Source organism: Centruroides vittatus, unplaced genomic scaffold, assembly GCF_030686945.1.
Source record: "Centruroides vittatus isolate TY-2023 unplaced genomic scaffold, ASM3068694v2 contig_1824, whole genome shotgun sequence".
NCBI classification, from domain to species: Eukaryota; Metazoa; Arthropoda; class Arachnida; order Scorpiones; family Buthidae; genus Centruroides; species Centruroides vittatus.
In genome coordinates, this window is record NW_027121123.1 from 1100329 (window position 1) to 1115952 (window position 15624).

The 15624-nt window shown below is 26.4% G+C and overlaps 1 long non-coding RNA gene across 1 annotated transcript; it reads left to right on the plus strand.

Annotated features, from left to right (window-relative positions):
- Positions 1 to 7170: 7170 nt before the first annotated feature.
- Positions 7171 to 13965, plus strand: LOC136969899 (uncharacterized). Its single transcript, XR_010879893.1, has 3 exons — positions 7171 to 7280; positions 13335 to 13669; positions 13812 to 13965. It is a non-coding gene; the product is annotated as an uncharacterized lncRNA (long non-coding RNA).
- The last annotated feature ends 1659 nt before the right edge of the window (positions 13966 to 15624 follow it).

Consider the following 15624-nt stretch of genomic DNA (forward strand, 5'->3'; position numbering starts at 1 on the left):
TTTTATCGATGTGATCTAAGAATATTTATCTTGACATTTTTGGCGGTGTTTTTCTTTAATAATTTAACAAAGAAAAAAATTTAAAAAAATATATATATATAGTTCAAAGGGCTAAATTCGATAGAGGCCAACTTCTATAGATATCACGCCTAAACTTTAAACGCCCTTCGCCCATGAAAACGTCACTAAACTTCACCCAATCCTTTGAGGATAATATCCTTTTGTCGACACCCAATTTCGTTTAAGAATACTGAAATTAATAGAAAAGATTATTATTATTTTTTTTTTTAACTTTAAAAATATCCAATGATTAATTATTTACAATTTGTTGGCATTCCAGTTTATAAAATATCAATTTTCTTGATTTTTTTATGATGAATTTCTTGAAAATAAAGTGTTATTTAACATAGTTTCTGTTACATATTAACATATATGTTGTTAAAATGATAATCAAGAAGTAAATGAAAATTTTAATGCAAAACGTATCCCATACTTTGATTGAATAGGAGGTCGTGGGTTAGAGCAGGTGTTTAGAGCAATTACTTTTCTTTAGGCCTGAGATCGAAAGTCAAAAGATATTCTGATGTAAATCGGAAAGATGTTATTGGTTCTTCACTCAGACAACGTTCCTTTGTGCTGATTCAGAAGTGCTCCTTCTTCGAGACCCCGAACCCGACATCATCATTGAATCTAATTTTAAAAAAACAACAACAATAATAATACATTATATCAATAATCTAATCGAATGAAACGTTAATTGTGTTATAAATATTCACGATATATAAATTATATTTTAAAGTAATTCTGTAAAATGGGCACTTCTCTCACATGCAGTTGATACAGAAGTATGGCCACTTGTGAGGACACGTGTTCTTACAAGTCCTAAATGGAGAATCCGTTATCGATGCCTTTTATGAGCTCATAACGGGGGCCTATAATGCTGTATCCTCAGCATTATAGGCTCTTCATGCTGAGGAAAAAACAATAGTACGAATGTTGACTAGTCAAATTTCTTATAAAAATGTTACATTTTGTTACATTTGTTTGCTTTAAACGTCCCAAAACATAATACAATTATTGTTATAAAATTAATTTCATTAATTAAACATTAAGATGTGACATTTATCAAACTTACCTCTCGATGAAAAGGGCATTTAGACTCAAAATTTATTAGATATATGAACAAAATAAAACATATCATAATTATGAACAGCACTACATAGAAGCTCTGTATAAGAAGTCCTATATAAGAAGCTCTGTAGAAGATGCCATGTATAAGAATTCCTGTATAGAAAATCTGTTTAAGAAGCTCTGTATAAGAAGCCCTGTATAGAAAGATCTGCTTATAAACTACACGAAAGCATGAAAAAAATTTCAGACATACAAATAATTAAGGTTATTACAGATTTATAAGGTGTTTCTGCATACATATCAATAATCTTAGTTACTTTAGAAATATTTTAATAACTTAAACATAGGGCCATTATATAATAACAATAATAATGATGACGATACATTTCAATGTGATTGATTCTATTTTATATAATATTTGAGGAAAGAAAACAGTTACTATTCAAAATTTCAAATCAAAACAAGTACAATAGCTTATTAAATTTCATAAATGATACAAACAATTGTTATCAGATAAATTGATAAAATTAAAATTGAATGTGTCTTCATAAATACAAATCATTGTGTAGTTGTAACTATAATTTGGATTTTCAACAATTCTACTTCTTCATTTAAATGAAGTTTTATTATCCCTTTTAAGGGTTTAATTATCACGCTATTTAATTTTTTTTAATATTATAATATTTTCCTCTAATTTTTGAATTTTTAAATTTATTTTACCTAATCCGTTTATCAAAATTGAGTAAATTTTATACGAAAAAAACAATAATAATTCTGGAAAAATAAAAATGATAATCAAAACTTCTCTTTACACGAAAATAAAATTAAAGCGGAGAATTTTAATGATGTTCTGCTTAACAGATTTTTCAAATTGTTGCTATCCTCCTGAGAACCAAATTAAGCTGTTTTAAAAAATGGACATTTAAACTAATTGTCTTTAAAATTAAATATCATTACAATTAAATGCCATTAAGCCTTTACAATCATTTAAGTGGAAAGTTGTTAAAACGATGTTTAAATAGAAACATCGAAATTTATTCATAACTTTGCAAGATTTGTGGGGAAAAAATTAACTCACTAAAGCCTTAATTTTTATTTTATTAACTAATTTATAAGTTAATTACAAAGAATATTTAATGAGTAACTTAATAAATTTTCTATAACCTAAAAAAAAATAATATAATAATAACACAACAAAAGACGTATTTATCTTTAACAAAGTGTACTAAAGAATGTTAAAGGTATACAGATATTAGCATTATAATAATAATTTACATGTCCATAAATTTTGGACAACCCTAAAAAATTGCTAATGGGCCAAATTGCGAACTCTTCTACGTCCTTTATTGTACTTATTATTAAGAATTTCTTAGTATAGCCTACGTATTTTGAAAATTATCACTACTTAATTTTTAGAAATGATGTAGGCTACAATGGGCCTACTCGTTCTTTATCTTTTATATTATAATTAAAATTAATGTTAATCGTGTTTAGAATAATTACATTATAATGTTTATTTTTATATATTTTTTATGCTAATTTTTTTATTTTTTTATTTTTGGCTAGAACAAAGTTCATTTTTACTTTTTAAATTTTTAAAATATCTTATTTTATATTAATTGTAATTATTTAATTATACGTAAACAGAGTTTATTTTAAAGGTTTTTTTATGTATAAAAACTGTTTAAATTAATTCAGAACTTTTAATTGTAATTAGATAATTTCTTGTGATGCTTCCCAGTAATGCACAGAGAAGTACGAAGTAAGCCAACATTGATGTGGAAGAATTGATGGAGGAATTGCTTGAATGTCATGATATAAACGAATAGAAGTTTAATTATTTTATTTTATGTCAGCTCGTGACTTTTTTAAGCCATTTCAACCGGAATTTCTGACCGAAAATCACTTAACAAAACGTAGGAAATTAAGGGATATACTTAGATTTCAAGCAAAATTAAAGATTAGATAACTTGTATAATCGGTTTACTCTTCGACTTTTTCATGTCATGTCAATGATTTCCTAGGAATTTACATATATTCTTAGTTTTAGTGTCGTGTATGTAAACCATGCACGGATTAAAATATGAAATATTACGTGAACAAAACGTGACCATAAGACTATACGAATTTTGAATAATAATATTGAGAAATGAGCGCCAAAAGGCAAACATTGTTACTATCTGGGCATCACTGATGCTATCGGTTGATTCGTATACCACACGCATAGCCATGAAATGACACCCATACTTTCAGGGTGTGGAGTTTATTGTTCCTTGCCTGCATTAAGTTGAATACAAAATATATTTATACGGTATTTAGAGAAAGTGTAAAATATTTGGATTTATAAGATAAGTAGAGAAGAAAATGGTAGATTTTTTAACATTATTTTCTATATTTTAAATCATTTTTTAATTAAAAACTTTGAAGAAGAACATTAGCATTCGAACATCATCAAGATGCTTAATGATGCTGAAGAATGGCGATGAATTAAAGGTAAATTTTTTCATATTTTTTAATGTAAATCCTCGTAAAATCAGGAAGTAAACTTTAAATTATTTTTTCTTCTAATTTAAAGTACTTTAAATTTTATTTAATTACTTAAAAGGAAAGTTTTAAAAGTCACTTTAGTATATTTAAATATTAAAATTTTCGCACAAAATTTTCCGAGAAGTTTCGACTATAACAGATCCATAAAATAAACATTATTCTGGTTTTTTACAAATAAAAATAAAGTATAAAGGAGAGGTCAATCTGTCTGTCTGTCTACACCAGTTTAAGTGTCACTGTCCTCATTAAAATATCATTTTAAAAATTTACAATGTAGTTTTTAACATCATATATATTTAATTTCAAATTTTAAGTTACGTATACCTGGGCCTAAATCAGAAAAATTATCCTTATTCATTTTATATACTATAAATTCGTATGTGTGTATATTTTTCCCCTAAATATCGAGTCATGTTTGATAACACGAGTATTTATTTTACGTGATTTGCAAATTTATACTTTGATGAAAGTGACTCGACAGTATTCATTAGGAAAAAATCATTCCTACTTTCACACATAAATATAAATATATATCTTATAATATACATAATCCCACGCGATTCTCATTTAAGAGTCTCATTTAGCGTGTTAAAAGGATATTTATAACGTAAATGTTATTTTAAAATACTTTATAAACTTACTTTTAAATATATAAATATATGTACACATTTATGTATATACAAACACACACTATTTTAAGGATATATACATATTCTTTTTAAGTTCTTAATTTAAGGGTGTTAATTAAGGATAAGTGTAAGGAAAGGTAGATACTACATGCACATATATACGTATACAGTATATAAAGATGGGGTACAGAATACTATTAAGAAGACTCACTTATATACATACATATAGGCTAATAAGGATAAATCTTATAATATCCTTTTACAGAATTTATAATATTTGAAAGGGCAAAGTATTCAAGGGAGATGTTAACAAGGATATAATATTATATATACCTTAAGAAAGTGTTTAAATAACGTATAATATTTATTAATACTCTGCCTTTTCATATATTATAACACCTCATTATAGTGGCGGATTATATACCTTCATGGGGCCCGGGCAAATTTGAATTAGGAGGACCCATGTACAGTACAGTGTAAACTTCACATACATTTTCCTTCGGGGAAATTTTTTTGGGAATATTCTCTTATAAATGATTTGGGGCCCCTGCAATTGTCCTTTTTGCCCATATGATAACGCGCACTCTCCCATTAAAAGATACCATTATAATACCTGTAATTATCCTTATTATATGTTTGAGTGTGACTATTAAGAACCTGCACCTTATACATATCCTTAACTGTATTGCATATACATATAAAATATACTATATATATGTGTGTGTGTGCACATAGTATCTACCTTTCCTTACACTTATCCTTAATTAACACCCTTAAATAAACGTACATACACGCACTTCTTTAAGGATTTAAAAATTATACTCTCGCGTATAAGGGTATACTTTTAAAGGCACGAATATATCATTCAGAATGTATATATACATACTTATAATAAGAAAGGCGTATACAGAAAGCATAAAACAAAAAAAGTAAAATTTTATGAAGAGAACGTTATTTTTAATTCATTTTAGCGTCGAATCTTTGAAGTAATCCTTCTTTTATGGATCGACCTTGACTGTAAATTGACAGGAAGAACTGGTGGAGTTTCTTACTTTACAATAAAAGGTGGTGTAGTGTTACACATCTTGGCTGAATTGGCTCTCCAGAGGCGTGGATCTTAGTGAACGCCTCTCTGCAACCTAGTTGGCCATTTCCGTGTATAGTACAACCTTTATACAGTTGCCGAAATAACATATATACACCCTGACTTCATAAATAGGAAGCAATGGAGAAATATTTGCTAACTTTTTTTTATTTATAAATATATGTATACATACTTTACGAATTCATACCTTATGAAGATGGTGAAATTTGTCCCAAATCTAATTTAACCTTGTTTAAATAGATGTGTAAATATTCTAAGTATGTGTTTTTAAAACGTAGTTCCGGCTTTAAGAATGCGTTTTTTATATATATAAAATTAAATAAATTAATTAAAATAACTTTAAATTAATTTATTAAAGTCTTTAACGTGTTTAAAATGCTCTAAATGTGTTAATATATAATTAATTTTAATGATAAAGTCATATTAAAGACCTATAAAATATCTATGATTCTTTTTAGTTTTATAAAATTTAAAAAATAAAAAAAAATTTAACAATTTTAATGTATAATTTATAAATTTTAAATATTCTAAGAACATAAATTACAAAATTCTAAGGCGTTGTATATAAATGTAAGATTTTCAGAAATTTTTAAATCTCTCCCTCTCTTTACACATAATACGTCTGTCTGTATGTCTGTCTGTTCTTTATACATTTCTAAACTCTTGGACCGATTTGCACCACATTTTTCATAGTTATTCTCGAGGATCCTACTAAAAATATGGCTACCATAAAACCTGGAAACCCCACCCTTCCCCTGATTTCACCCCTTGACACTTCGTGATAAACATAACAATTCTAGGCTAAAATAACCAAACTTTCAATATGGTTTTCATTTTTAATGTTTGCACTTATTACTTTTCGTTCGGTCATATCTGCTAGTTATACATAAATATAACACAAAATCTTATATTTTTTTATACACGAAGTGAACTAGTGCCTTATACTGTAATATAGAGCAAATGCTTTATTAAATACCTGTAAATAATGTATATATATATATAAAACGTTGTTTCCTAACTTAAAATCGGGGTTACATCTTAATTTCTAGATGCTTTTTAAATTCAAAATGTCACTAAAGTCTATAATTTAATTTATATTTTCTATTATTATTAAAGTTTTTACTTTATAAGAATTATTTTAAACTATATTTACTTCAAATTATTGACCATTTTGTTTTTTTAAATTCCACTTTTAAAGTGCGGAAGATGTCTTAAATCGAGGTATTCTATTCACGTTTGTAATAAAAATTTTTATAATAGATTATAATTAAAAAAGATGGTATTATAAATACATCATTAATGTTTTAAATCTTAATTAAATTCCTGAAAAATATCATTTATAAAAATAGTTAAATGCGAAGTAATGGTTGTATATATACACATATATTTTATAGAATAAATTAAAATCGTTATATCAGCTATAAATTTGAATAAATTTAAATTTTCTTTATATATAATATATATTATAATTATAATTTATTATTTATAATAGTCAAAAGTTTATGCTGAAGCTATTTATTGGAGGATTTTTAAAGAATATTATCAAATTTATTAGTGTATATTTTTTAAAAGAAGAAGAATAATAATAAGGGAAATTTATGAATGCCGTTAAATTTTTGATAATATAAATATTTATGTTTTATTTTTTTGTACGCCATTTTGTCAACTTGTCACATCCTACGTAACAAAGATGTTTGTTCCATGGAAATAATGATTCCAATCAAATTGTTGTCACTGATTTCCATAGGGAGATATCATTTTAAAAAAAATCTAGTGATGTCACAACATCAATCACTGAAGACACCCGGGTCGTTGGTGTCATTTTTTCCTTTCTTAATCTTTTATTCATATGTCACCTCATCATAAGAGTTCGTATATTTTATGTCTTCATAATTTATATCTGTATAAAAAAATATATATATGTATCGAGTCAAATAATAAATAACGTCAAATAATACAGTCGAACCTCTGAACAACGACCACTGAAAGTTTTTTTTTTATTTTTTAAATGGACGTTATTTGGAGGTTCCTTTGTATGCATTTTTGCTAGGAAAATAAAGTTCGTAAAAAATGTCCGCTGTTTAGAGGTGGTCGTTGACAGGAAGTTGTCGTTATTGGGAGGTTCGGCTGTATATATAAAATATTCTTTATTAATTAATTGCTTTTTATACGTAGAAAATCGTGCGTGTTGTGTTAAATGTGTATATTTATTTACCGTGTTGTTGTGTGTTTATTTATGTAAAGTATGGTTTAAATAGTGAAAAAAATGTGATTTGATTTAATTTAAATAATTACTTTTTAATTTAAAATGTATTAAATAATAGGTTAAATGTAAATCGAGTTAAACTAGTGTATGCAAGTAGAATTCTGTTAAAAATAAGAAGCAAAAAAGCAAAAAAATCAATACGTCAATAAGTAATAAAATACGTTAAATAATTAAAAAGGAATTAAAATAATTAAAAAGTATTATTTAATTTAATTTAATAGTTTATTTATTTTATAATTTAATATATCAAGAAAGTGTTAAACGTAGATAAAGTGTAGCCAATTTGTTAGCAAGTGAAGTTGTTAGGGTGTAGAATTGTGTTAAAAATACTTCAAAGTAGCAGAATAGAAGCAATAAAATATCTTAGAACACGTTAAAATACAATGAATGTAAGTATTTATCATTTAAAAACCGTTCCACGTCTTCGATATTTATCAAATAGGTGTGATTTGTATGTGTGAAGACATAAATAAATACAACAATTCACTACTAAACTGTTAAGCTGTCTCTACTAACAAGTTATTTTAGATGGAAGAAAATTGGAAATTGCCTGTTTTTATACATTTAATGACTTTTTTGTGTGACGAAATAAGCCGTAATCGTTACTATTTTCTCCTTATTCTTTTATAACTAACAATAAGGTACTTAGCGATGTTCGTTTTGTAATAATCGATACTTTTCAGTACGTTTTCTAGCGCTTAATGTGACTAAATAATTTAATTTAATTTACTTTTAATTTTTAATTTTGTTTATGACTTTTAATAATGTTTAGCATTCATCTTTGGACTGATTTTAAATTTCTTATTGCTTATTTTGTTTCTAAATTTTTGTGTATTACCCTATTTAATTTTTTTTTTCAAATGCAAAATGTCAATAAAGTTTTAGGATCTAAGAAGTATTAATTCAAAAAGACAATGACTTAATACAGGGGATTAACATGATCATTGACCCGGTCCTCCAGACAAAACTTTGTTTTTTATGTAAGAAAATTATATGAAATATAAAGAGATGAACAGAGTTTAGCTAGTCACGTGAGGCCTATTTCTTATTGAAAATTATAACTATACATGAATAAAATCAATGAAAAAACATAAACAGATCTTCACTAATTATTTATATCACTTCACAATATGTTCTTTAAATAAAAGACTAAATTTTAGGTCACTTTCTATCTAGGAACCGAGCCAAGTGGGCCTGCTGTTCTCCTATATCAGAGCTGATGTGTTCAAGTCATTGACTTTTTTTGAATTACTATCGTCTTCGATCCTCACTATTGGTTTTATTTTAAGTTCTGAATTCCTTTATTTTCCCTAAATTTTTTACTTAAACTCATCTTCTAACGACTTAGATTCGACTTTATATCATAAATTCCTACATACTTAACATATTCAAGTCGTAAAGACTACTTACATTTTTGAATATTTTAAATCCAAATTATGAATAATTCTTAAATGTAGATTTTGTTTACTATTCTAAACTTGTTTACTCAACATTATTGTAAAAGTATTTATTAAAAAACAAAATATAGTACAGTATTACTATCATCGCTAAATTTGAAAATTTGTTGCACTCTGGGTGGTTGTTATGTGCAAGTCACTTTCCTTGATATTAAATCAAGCATAAAGCATGTATCAAATAAATCCTACAACAGTCCTATATTGTTTAATATATAGGTCCAATCGAATGAATGATTCGGATATTTCCTATTTTATGCATCATAATCTTCGAAGAATTCATCAAACTAAAGAAAAAAAATCCTTAACGAGGATGCAATTTCCCTACACACGTATCCTCCCACGCAGAATTAAACTAGATCTTAGAATAATTAAATATTAAATCCTAATGATAATCTATTAATAAATTAATTCATTACAAGTAGGTCTCAGTAGAAAGATTTATATTAAATTATTATAAATATATGTATTTATTTCGTAAAGTTATATATATAAATCAGCATTTTGACCTCCCAAGTAGAATGGAGAAAGGTTCAGTACAATGACATTAGACTATCTGTGACGTCATTGTCGTAAGAAGCACACGTGATAAATAGACGAAAGGCTGGTTACACGCCCAGGGTGGTGACCTTTGATCTCTAGGGTCAGCCGCCTGTTTGATCTCGGAGACCGTGTAGTGTAGGCGACAACTCTAGTTTCTTCGAATGGGTTATGGTATGTCGCTCAGTGACCCGCTTGAATAAAAATGTGCGATGACATGAAAAGCTTGAATTATCTGTTTGCTTGTTGTTTTGTTAATTACGTTTGTTGCCCGGAGTTTAAAGAGTGCGCAGGGGGCGAGGGGGGAGGCGCAAAAGTGGTAGAAGTGGATTACTCTTAATTGTAATCTACTTTCTTAACTCCAGGCAACAAACAAGGAATTAAGAGTAACCTAGGAATATTTTAATATGGATGTTAAGTCTGTGAATCATATTAAAAGAGAGTGAGAAAGGAGAAAAGTAGAGATCGAAATAGGTCAATTTGAAGGAACCATTTCGATGTATTGATGTCAGTTTGTATTGAGGTCTTCGTAAGAAAAATATTAGACCGTTTATTAAAAGTGTTTCCTCCTGTGAATGTAATTAAACTTTTATTTATTTATTTTTTAAATTCGATTCTGCAATTGAAAAATTATACGAATTTATTTATTTTTTTTTTCTTCTAATGCTTATATTTATAAATAGAAAAATAAATTTTTCGTATGTGTTAATTGTATTGTGTGCTATTATTGAATGTAGTTATTTAAAATTTAAAACGATTAATTAAGCTTAACTTTTAATAAAATTGTTATCTAAATGTAATTAAGTTTTTTAAATATATAAATTAATTATTTTATTGCTTTAATCGTGTTTATTCTTGCTTAAAGCAAGTTCTTTGATTGAAGAAGAGCAGCTTTCTCCTATTTATGATGAGAAAAAGTTAAAGATACTATTTATATATTTATATAAAAAAGTTATAACTTTTTAAAAATATAATATATATAAACCTGTTTTAAATTTTAATCTATTTATAACAGGAAGAAAAAAATAAAAAACACAATAAGATTTCCCCAAGAAAAATAAATATTTACTTAAAATTTTCCATTTTTACTTACACAAAAATACTAATTTTTTTTCTTAATAATATTTATAAATAAGCTAATTATAATTAAAAGTTTAAAGTACATTTACGTATTAAGTTTTAAGAGGGAAGGAAGCCTCTGTACAGATGGAAATTCCCTGTACAGAATTGGGGGGGTGAATTCTATACACAATCGACTGTATATAAAATATAACATCACTTATAATAATTTAAATTAGTTTATATTTTTACAATAACTTTATTTTAATGGTACAAAATGTATATTTAGCTGTAAAACTAGCATTTATATACGTATAAATATATTAATTTAATTAAGATAAATTGTTTTATAAACTGTATATAAATATAAAGGATAATTTAAATAACGTTATAAAGTATAATTTTTACGTTAATTTATACAATTAATCGATTAAAAACTCGTAAAAAAAATGTATAATGATTTAAAACTGAAGGGATGAAATGACTTCTATCTACACCATCGTTTATTTTAAATTATTAAAAAAAAAAATCGCTGCACCGAAAGTTATTTTAATGAAAGGGTATCGCGTGCGTGCATTATGCTAATAGTTTATAAAAATTTGGTTTAAATTCTATCAAATAATATATCGCCTTGTTTCTAGCATATTGTCATTCAGTCGATGTTCTCGGAACGGTAATACAGGAATGTCAGTGCTATGAATCTAAAGTTATTTATCTTAGAGTGAAGAGCCACCTCTGCCCTTAAAACTAGATACCACGTGACTTTTTACCCTGCGCCTTCACTTCCGTCCTAGCAAGGGAATATAGGTACACCTTTGCCCTCTTTTTGACTTGGCATCTGTCATATGTTCCATGTATAGGGGAAAGACGAGGTGGCCGGCGTTTCACCTTATGACCTCACTTTCGCATCATTCCGATGGCTTATGCATCACTTCGCATGGAAGCTGTCGTTTCATGGTGACAGATGATCGTCTACGCTCCTCCTCTTCCGTGACGTTGTTGCTCTTCTTCAGATTATTTACCCGGATTGGTTAGAGAAAGTATTTTATAGTACCACATACTCTTCTTGATTGGTATCATGTCAGGAATACGTAAAGAGTTACACCAAAAAAAAAAATTAAAATAAAATTTAAAAAAGTACAAAATGTTATGCGGCTTCGATTTTTTTATAAATTATTTCCTCATATTTTACTAAATATAAAGAAAAAATTTTATTTTAATTATAAAAAAACAGCGAAATTCCTAACGAAAATTAACACGAAAGCGTACTTTATTCATTATAATTAAATTCTGTAGGTCGTAATGTATGCTGATGATAATAAAACTATTTAATTTAAATTCCTTAACGTATACATAAAAAATGAGATTATTTTTAAGTATATAAGCTTACAAAATTGAATATTTAGAAAGTGATAAACGTGATTTTAAGTTAATTTTAGGTCAAAACATTATTTTTCCCTAAACTGGAATAGTACAAACTGGATTAACAGCCGTCAAAAAAAGTAAAAATAAATAAGAAAAATAGAGGAAAGATTCTCTTATGACTGGATAGTATTATATATACAACTATGTTTGTATTTTGCAATGATACACATAGTAGCATATACAGAATAATAATTTTATTTACTAAGAAACTTGTCATATATTTAATATTCATGCCGTAGAAAATAGTAAAAAAAAGTTCGATTTATATGAGACTAAACTAGTTTCGAATTTGGAAAATAAATATATTAAAAAACATTCTTTTAATATATATTACACGACTGTGTAATTTTTATAGGTGTATATAACACTAAGTAATATATCTTGCTACATTATATATATATATTAGAAATTACTATCGTATATTTGATAGTAAAAATTTAATATTTTTATCATAAATTTAATTTATTAAAATCTTTAAAATTATTCATACAACTTATTTTACTTTTCATTCATTAAATTTGTTATTAGACTATAATAGCTCTGTAAATAGAAGTAGTGTTGAATGTTTACAGATCTTTATACCTTATTTGGATATTTTGTCGTAAAAATTACCTGTAAAATTATTGTTTTTTAATTATTTTATGTGAATAACAAGTAATTGGAAGCATTTTTAAGCGTCTAAAGCTTATATTTATTTATAAAAATCATAAAAATTGTATATAAAGTAGCGTAAATATATCTAAAAAGCACATAAATATCATAAGTATTTATATGAAAACTATTTTTTTAAAAAAATTTATTTGGAGAATTTTATAGAGGAGCTGGACTTTAAAATACTTTTTAGTATTATTAAAAATATTAGGAATAAATAAATTGTATTATTTTGTGTATACAAAACAGAACTTTATTTATTGCAGCCCTCTATAGAAATAAAATACTGCATGTACTGTACTGTGCACAAAACATAATTTAGCGTAAGATAAAGTATAAAAGTACAAAAAATATACATATTTAATACATAAAATATGCATAAATTTGATATTTGAATATAAAATAATACACGTTTTAAGTGCACGAGATGCAATTTTTCTATTAAGTAATTAATCTTTGAAACAAAATGCTTGTTTATATATTTAATGCAATATATTATTTCTTCACCTTTTTTTTTGTTTTTCTAGGTATATTAAAGTACAAGGAAAGGTGTCGGAGGCCTCATTTTACCGCCTGAAGGATGCGGATTTTTACACTTCAATTATCTAACTCGCACCACATTTGACATTTTACAGAACTATGCCTTATTTCAGCGCTATGTGATTATAAAAGACAAACACATGGCCTGAAACCATCGAGTGTGATCTCATCCTCCGTCGTCCAATTCAAAACAGTAGGATGCAGAATCGGCATTGTTCTCTTTAGTTGGTCACCTTCCATTAAGACTGATTGTATGTTATTAGTCAGTCACTGAAAACATGATAACTAGGTTGTTGTCACGTTCCTGTCGTGATATATAAAGGTAAAACTTACCATTCTGTCTCATTTTATTTCTAGTACCGAATTTCAAAAATGATCTTCATCGGTCACTTAAGAATGTCCTCGATTCTTTAATATATAAAAGTCAACCCCGTGATGTTTTGTTGTATACCCTTTTTGTTTAGTTTAGTTTGAGAAAATTGCGAAATATTTCAAGCATTTGGACGAATAAAAAAGAGAAAAAAAAAAGAAAGCAAGATGTATGACCTGGAAAAGAAGATTCCATTAAAGAAAGACGAGAAATTTACTTAATTGAAACAGCTTAAGACCTATATAAACAATATATATATATATATATATACTCTAATTCGTGATGGAATGTTTTATTATTAAGTTATTATATTTTTAAAGTATTATATATAAGCACTTATATTAACCAGTTACATATAAAATTTTTTAAACTGTCATCACAAATTTTAACGTTATTTCTATAATATAAGGCCTATTATTAATAAAAATATTTTATTGAATAATTAAAACGTGTACATAAACTAATTACGAGCCGGTTTAATGGATATTTATAAACATATTTATGTATAAGACGATAGTACTTGTTAAACTAGCAAAAAAGTAGGTATCTCGTATGACAGGTTTGTGTGCAACATGTCACAAATTGTCTGTCTTCAATTCTCTAATCTTGTCTAAAGGAGGTTGTCAGCAGTCAAGTGGGTCTGGCCACCCAATTAGTTTTGGGTGCTCAACAAACTGAAAAGAAAAATGCCTTCTGAAATTAATGAAGAAACGTGCTTCCAGCTTAATACTTTGTATCTATTCTTAAAATCAAATGTGTATACAATTTTTTCCATAATGTAAGTTTACCAGATTTTCATTTTATTGTTTAATATTCATAGATGTTTTGAATATACCTCGAAGGAATTTTTAATAACAAGTTAGTAACAATCTTGCACGATACTGATTTTTCTAGATTTTTATTTACATAATTGTTTTTTTAAGTAAATTTTCTAACTTGATTTAAATAATTTTAGGGCAAATTATAAAAAATCATAGATATTTTAGGTCTTTGTTTACTTAAAACAATGAATTTTATCGCTTCTTATACAGAAATTAAGCATAGAAAGAATGAAAAACAAACGCGAAGAATGTAAAATATGCTAAAAATTAAATAAAAAAATATGCAACATTATCATAATTTAGAGATTTTTTGGCCTTTTATTAATTAAAACCCCGAAATTTATCTCTCCTTGTGCAAAAATTAAGCACGTAAACGAAAGAGAAGAAGTTAAAATATGCAGAAAATTAAATCCAAATTACACAATGGTAATAATAAATTTAAAAAAATGAATAAAATAAATTTTAGCAATTCATTCAAACTATTTAACAAACCCATTACCTTTTTTTCTTTATTATATAAGAATATTTTTTGCAATATTATTCATGCATAAGTGATAATATATATTATATAAATTACTTAATAAAAGTAACGCATATTTTTATATATGTATATTATATATAAAAAGTATTTCCGAATCATTTTAAATGAAGTAAATCAAGGTGCATTTTATCTTCAGGCAAGGCAAACGAGACAATCTCATAACTCCCTCCTAGGGATATAAAGAAAAAATAAAAATGATAAAATTTTAGCCCTTGAGTTTCCTCGATAACCTTAAATTTCTATAATAAGTAGTAACACAAAATATAAAATAACCGAACACGTAACAATCGGAATTACATACAGTAACTATATTATTAAATGATCGTAAAATCCCTTAGAACAATGTTACAAAAAGTAGAAAAATTGGAGAGTCGTATATGGAAAATTAATTGATGTGAATCTTTAAACTGTAACAAATCACATGAATATTTTTTTCCCCTTGACCCATTTGGCTCTTCATGATCTTTTTAAAGTCATTTATTATCTGAATCGTTTTAACAATTCTTGAAAAACACGTATTGTTGACCAACCGGCTCCGAAATACG